The sequence below is a fragment of the Macaca thibetana genome, chromosome 4 (assembly GCF_024542745.1).
Source record: "Macaca thibetana thibetana isolate TM-01 chromosome 4, ASM2454274v1, whole genome shotgun sequence".
Taxonomy (NCBI): domain Eukaryota; kingdom Metazoa; phylum Chordata; class Mammalia; order Primates; family Cercopithecidae; genus Macaca; species Macaca thibetana.
In genome coordinates, this window is record NC_065581.1 from 7,213,211 (window position 1) to 7,219,731 (window position 6,521).

Genomic DNA, 6,521 nt, shown 5'->3' on the forward strand with positions numbered 1-6,521 from the left:
TGGAAGTCACTTATTAAATCCTTATGTACAAAGCACCATACTTGGGGCTCTATGCAATTTTGGGTTGGATAAACAAGTCATGTTGAATGACAAAAAGTTAGACTGGGGAGATTGACGGAGAGAAGCAAGCACCTGTGATTTGTTGGTTTGGCGTTACAATAAACACGGTAAGTGAAAATGAGTCACAGGCAGTTAGAATGGCATTAAGGAAACCATTTAGGTCTAAAACTCAGGACTGAAGTGATCAACAGTTAACAGATGAAGCCATGAGAACCGGCACGCTCTCGCAAGGCTGCTGCAGAGAGCAGGATGGTGAGCCTGAGTGAGCTTGGAGTCAGTCAACAGATTCCTCAACAGAAAAGGAGTGAGGAGCAGGGCCAAAGAAATGAAGGTGAATTTGGGGGGTGGCGTTCAATGGGTTAAATACACAAGTTGATGCCGGGGAACTGAAGCTGAAGAAGGTTCTGGCAAGTGGGGAACCATGAGATCCTGACAGAGCAGGCTTCTGTGGGCACAAGCCATATTAGAAGAACAGTTAAAGGAAAGCCTGAAATCCTGGCAATGAAAAGGAAGCCAAGAACATAGGAGATATTTTGACAAAGGGGAGAAGCAACAGAACAGGAAGTGAGGCAGGAGAACCACAGAGATGGAAGCCAGGAGGGTGTCCATGGAGACGGGCACAAGAGAAAATCAACCAGAGACTGAGAAAGCGGCGGGAAGGAAAGGTTTCATCTGGAGAGAAAAGCCTCTCAAGGCTGGGAGGGACAGGAGCTGGTGACCATGAAGCAGTTCAGACTCAGCTCTGAGCCCCTTGTGGAGACCACAGGCGGCACAGCAAAGTCCTCGCCGCAGAGCGAAGACCACGCAGCAGAGCGAAGACCATGGACGCACAGACGGGGTTATCCCTTGAAACCAGATCCGGGAGGCCATCAGTCAACAAGCCTGTGTGGTCACAGATGCTTACTGGTGGTTCCTGAAATGAGTATTTCTAGGCAGGGGGCTTCAGTATAAACCAGATGTGTGCTATTCGGGTGGACTTCAAGTAAGGAGTCGAGATAAAACACTTAGAGTGACCCTTTGGCCACTGCCCTATCTGCAGGCTCAGCCTGCTCTAGATCTGATTCCCACAGTGGAGGGACAGATGAGAAAAATACATAATCATTATGTTTTAGCCAGGAAAAGGCAACTTATGAACTGGATGACATATCAAATGCAAGGCCTTAACATGCATTCACTCTACGAAACTGCTCTGAAGAATTCAAGGGAATAAAATCCGGTTCTCATGCGTACCAAGGACCAACTGCTTTGAATCTTCCACTGTTGATGGTAGCAACCGGTCCTTTTAGCAGAGCCATTTTCCAGACAGTCTGTACTTTTTTTTGTTGTTGTTAGTAGCTATTACTTATTATTTATGTGTTTATTTTTTGAGACAGTCTCACTGTCACCCAGGCTGGAGTGCAGTGGCGCAACCTTGGCTCACTGCAACCTCCACCTCCTGGGTTCAAGTGATTCTCATGCCTCAGCCTTGCGAGCAGCTGGGATTACACGCATGCGCCACCACGCTCGGCTAATTTTTTTTTTTTTTTTTTTTTTTTTTTTTTTTTAAGATCGAGTCTCGCCCTATCTCCCAGGCTGGAGTGCAGTGGCACGATCTCGGCTCACTGTAATCTCTGCCTCCCGGGTTTAAGCAATTCTCCTGCCTCAGCCTCCCAAGTAGCTGGGATTACAGGCATGCACCACCACACCCAGCTAATTTTTATATTTTTAGTAGAGATGGGGTTTCCCTATGTTAGGCAGGCTGGTCTCGAACTCCTGACCTCAGGTGATCTGCCTGCCTTGGCCTCCCAAAGTGTTGGGATTACAGGAGTGAACTACCACGCCCGGCCTTTTTTTTTGTATTTTTTAGTAGAGATGGGCTTTCAACATGTGGCCAGGCTGGTCTTGAACTCCTGACCTAAAGTGGTCCACCCACCTCGGCCTCCCAAAGTGCTGGGATTACAGGAGTGAGGCACCTTGCCCTGCCCAGACAGTCTTTATAAATGTGGCTTGACTCTGGAGTGTGATAGCAGAAAAAAATACAGGCAGTGTGTAGTCCCAGCTACTCGGGAGGCTGAGGTAGCAGAATGGCATGAACCCGGGAGGTGGAGCTTGCAGTGAGCCGAGATCGCACCACTGCCCTCCAGCCTGGATGGCAGAGAGAGAGGCTACGTCTAAAAAAAATAAAATAAAATTAAAAAATAAAAATAAAAATAAAAAAACAGGCAGTGCCTCAGAGAATATAAAATATCAAGCAAATCCTAAGTGTTGAAGCTAGAACCCAGGTGAGTGCACTCTGCACTACTGAGAACATGCTCCCTGCCGAAGGGCTCGTACACCTTATTCCAACCAAGCCGGAAACAGCAGCAGACCAAACCTGAGGAGTGGGTGCCTCTGCGCTCCTTGAGGCTGTTTCACTACAGATAACAAGGTTACCCAGGGCAGTTGTGAAGATGAAATGAGGATGTGTGCGACAGAGCAGAGCAGATGCTTGATGTACTCAATCTGAACACTACTCTTGACTACAGTATTTCTCACTCTCCTTTCTAAAATGCCTTTAGGCCTTAAGCTCCTATTTCTATAAATGTTGGGTTGATGAGACTGAAATGGTTTCTGAAAAAACTGTTCAGAAATAGACCGATTTTCTTTGGGTGGTTCAGTCTGATGCTGAAATAAATTCCAAGATGATTTTCAAAAATAACATGAACCCCAACAACTTCACTGGGAAATATGGAGTCTCTTCAAACATGTTCTAAAAAAGAACTGGATGTGCAGGTGTAAGAGATTTATGACAAAACAAAGACTCCCCTTGCCAGCCTTATTTGTTCATCACTAAATCCAGTGCTAGCCATATTACATGCCCATCTTGACATTTTCATCCTTTAGTTAAAAAAAGAACACTATTTAGCTTACATATGCAGAATTTAACTACTACCCCACCACATCAAAGTCCATAAGGTACCATATACTCTTCCCCATCCCATGCTTCATGGGATGTTACTACAGTATGGTGCTTTACAGCGAAAATGAGAGCAGTCACTTATGTGGCTTACTGAGAGCCAGGCAAATGTTCTAAGCAGCTACACACAGTAACTCCTAACAACCTTAGGAGGCAGGCACCAAAACCTGAAGTATCATACAACTAAGAGGGGATCTGGGATTCAAACCCAGGCAGCCTGACCTGAGCGTTTCCTTTTTTTTCTCTTTTGCTAAATAAAAACTAGGATTAAGGGAAGAATCATTTATAACAACATTGAATTAAATAAGGGTTTGTAGGTCAAAGAATTAAGACTATTTAGGGCAGACACTTCAAGCATCTCTCAATTCACAAAAGAGCACACCGAGACTCCAAGGATGAGCTGCCTTTGGTTAGTGGCTAGGATACCGTCAAGACCCAGAGGTCTCCTAACTCGCATGCTAGCACACCACACCACCCCTTTGTTCAACCTCACAGAACTGCCAATGATACTAGCGTATCACCAGGAATACTTATGAACCATACTAACTCACATGGAAGAATGGCAAATGAAAACTGGCCCACATTTTCTTGTTCCTTCTTCAAACAGTAACAGGGTTCTACATAATTGTGAACTAGAAGCTGGGTATGAAAAACAAGCCAGATACAGAGCTCACAGTCCAGAGGGAGACATGTCAACAAGGTGACGGACAGGCTGCTATGGCTACTGACAGAAGTCTACATATGGGATAGCAGGGGAACCAAAAAAAGGCACAGTCAAAACATCTTTGACTGCAATTTGGAGACTTTAAATAAGGATTATCCTTTCTACAGGTATACTGAACTTTCTTTTTAATGCCTCACTGTGCCTATTAAGCAAAATCCATAACATAACACACCAGACAGAAGCCTTACCCTGTGGGCCAGGCACAGTGGCTCATACCTGTAAGCCAACACTTTGGGAGGCCAAGGTGGGTGAATCACTTGAGCTCAGGAGTTCGAGACCAGCCTGGCAACATGGTGAAACCCTGTCTCTACCAAAAATACAACAAAAAAATTAGCCAGGCCTCTGGTGCGTGCCTGTGGTCCCAACTACTTGGAAAGCTGAAACAGGAGAATTGCTTGAGCCCAAGAGGCAGAGGCTGCTGTGAGCTGAGATCATGCCACTGCACTCCACTCTGGGCAATACAGTGAGACCCCATGTCAAAAAAAAAAAAAAAAAAGATAAAACATAAAAGCAGCCTCACCCTGTAATCTTAGTTCTATACTATCTGGTTCTATAACCCAAGAGCAGATACTTCACTCTCACCTTCAACGTGAAGACAGATCTTTCAATCCTTTAGAGCTTGAAAATGCAATCAACCCATTAAAATGTTTTAAAGACCATGATCCTGTTCATCAAGGAGACTTTAAAGATATGTGATTAACAGAAATTTAAAATGGTATTGTGGGTAACTGAATTATCATAGATACAGTACAGCAAGTATATATGGTGTATTCATTACTGAGATGATTTGAACTTTCCATATTCTATATGTAACCTTGAGCAAGCTACTTAAATTCAGGTTTTGTCTATTCCATCTACAAAATGGGAACAGTATCACCTTCCTTCAGTGAGCTGTCGTGAAGGTGTGTGATATGATGACTAGAAAACAAAACACAGCCCATGACTGATGTTTAATAAATGAGTTCCCTTCCCACTTTCTTAAAATGCAGCAAAGTGGTACCCAAACCTAAGAGCTATTATCCCTAAATAATTTCAAAATCTAAAAAAAGAAAAACCTGAGAACCTCAGATGATATAATTAATATAAAAGCCCAGGTTTTTGTATAAATGAAAAGGGATACAAATTCATACAGAATCCATTAGTAACATTCATAAGCGCCCTAAATAAATGACTGAGATGTTTGCAAGTCAGCTGCAAGATGTTCTTCCTCCTCAAATATCCTCTAAGGATGAGCTTATAGACAGATAAACTTAACAATGAAACCTAATATTTTATCAGTAAGAATCTTGTTTCTGTGTTAAGCTGCTCTTTACTAAGTTGGAGGTAGGAGTTCAAAGTACAGTTTTACTTAAGAAAATCGGGGGCCGGGCGCGGTGGCTCAAGCCTGTAATCCCAGCACTTTGGGAGGCCGAGACGGGCAGATCACGAGGTCAGGAAATCGAGACCATCCTCGCTAACCGGGTGAAACCCCGTCTCTACTAAAAAATACAAAAAACTAGCCGGGCGGGGTAGCGGCGCCTGTAGTCCCAGCTACTCGGGAGGCTGAGGCAGGAGAATGGCGGGAACCTGGGAGGCGGAGCTTGCAGTGAGCCGAGATAGTGCCACTGCACTCCAGCCTGGGCGACAGAGCGAGACTCCGCCTCAAAAAAAAAAAAAAAAAAAAAAAAAAAAAAAAAAAGGGGCAAACATTCATTTTAGTTCTACAGCTATAAAATGATGCCATTCAAAACGTGAACAGTGGGCCAGGCGCAGTGGCTCACGCCTGTAATCCCAGCACTTTGGGAGGCCGAGGCAGGCGGATCACCTGAGGTCAGGAGTTCAAGACCAGCCTGGCCAAAATGGCGAAACTCCATCTCTACTAAAAATACAAAAATTAGCCGGGTGCAGTGACGGGCGCATGTAATCCAAGTTACTCGGGAGGCTGAGACAGGGAGAACTGCTTGAGCCCGGGAGGCAGAAGTTGCAGTGAGCTGAGATTGCACCACTGCACTCCAGCCTGGGTGACACAAACACTCCGTCTCAAGGGGAAAAGAAAAAGTGAACAGTGTATGTTCCATCTGTTTTATATATGAAAAAAAGAAAAGTACTGTGGAAGTACTTAAGTACGTCTGAAAATGTTTTTAAATTTAAACATCTAGGCCGGGCGCGGTGGCTCACACCTGTAATCCCAGCACTTTGGGAGGCCGAGGCGGGCGGATCACAAGGTCAGGAGATCGAGACCACGGTAAAACCCCGTCTCTACTAAAAATAGGAAAAAATTAGCCGGGCGCGGTTGTGGGCGCCTGTAGTCCCAGCTACTCGGGAGGCTTGGAATGGCGTGAACCCGGGAGGCGGAGCTTGCAGTGAGCCGAGATCGCGCCACTGCACTCCAGCCTGGGCAACAGAGCGAGACTCCGTCTCAAAAAATAAATAAATAAATAAATAAATAAATAAATTTAAACATCTAATTTAGGAACTAAAATATGGGGTCTAGTCTTGGCAAGAGATGGTATGTGTCAGAGTTTTAAAAAATTATTTCATTATTCAAATGCACAAACGAAGTCAATTTTCCTTCGTATCAAGGGTATGGATACCATTGTACTACAAGATGAATGTTATATATGAGGCTCGCCTATTATACTTATCTACTGTGCCTCAAAAATAACACGTCATTAAGTAAAGGTTGCAGTGTTACATTACCACCATTTACTTCTCCCCAGCACAGCCATGATACTGTGCTGATGTGCTACGAATGCATGATACTAGGCTGATGTGCTACAAATGCACTTGTAAGGCAGTAGCTCTTCCATATTTTTTAAGGTC